At 37.3% G+C, this 426-nt stretch overlaps 1 protein-coding gene across 2 annotated transcripts in view; it reads left to right on the forward strand.

Moving 5' to 3' along the window:
- GMIP (GEM interacting protein) overlaps window positions 1–426 on the forward strand; it is a 19,558-nt gene that overhangs the window by 6,209 nt on the left and 12,923 nt on the right. The window lies entirely within an intron of this gene.

Consider the following 426-nt stretch of genomic DNA (forward strand, 5'->3'; position numbering starts at 1 on the left):
TCTCTCTGGTCAAATTAAAATAAATAAATAAGTAAGTCAAGTTTAATAACATAATTCTTTAAAAAAAAGTTATTTAACTTTATTTATCCATTTACTTATTTATTTATTCTAATTTGACCAAAGAGGACCAGCGTGAGAGCGAGAAAGTGACAAGCCACCAGGTCCAGGATCCGAACCATGGTCGGCCATGTGGGAGTCTGGCGCCCTTAACTACCACGCCACCTGCTGGCCCAAAATAAAATAAGTCTTTAAAAGAAGAGAGAGAAAGCAAGGAGGAAAAAAAAAAAAAAAAAACGAAAGGGGATCAGTAAGTGGTGCAGTAGTTAAGGTGCTGGATTTCCACGTCATTGACCCCACTTCAAGTCCCAGACTGGCAGCTTGAAACTCACACAGGAGCATGTGTTTTCTTTTTTTTTTTTTTTTTTT

This window comes from Tupaia chinensis, unplaced genomic scaffold, assembly GCF_000334495.1.
Source record: "Tupaia chinensis unplaced genomic scaffold, TupChi_1.0 Scaffold000201_1, whole genome shotgun sequence".
NCBI lineage: Eukaryota > Metazoa > Chordata > Mammalia > Scandentia > Tupaiidae > Tupaia > Tupaia belangeri.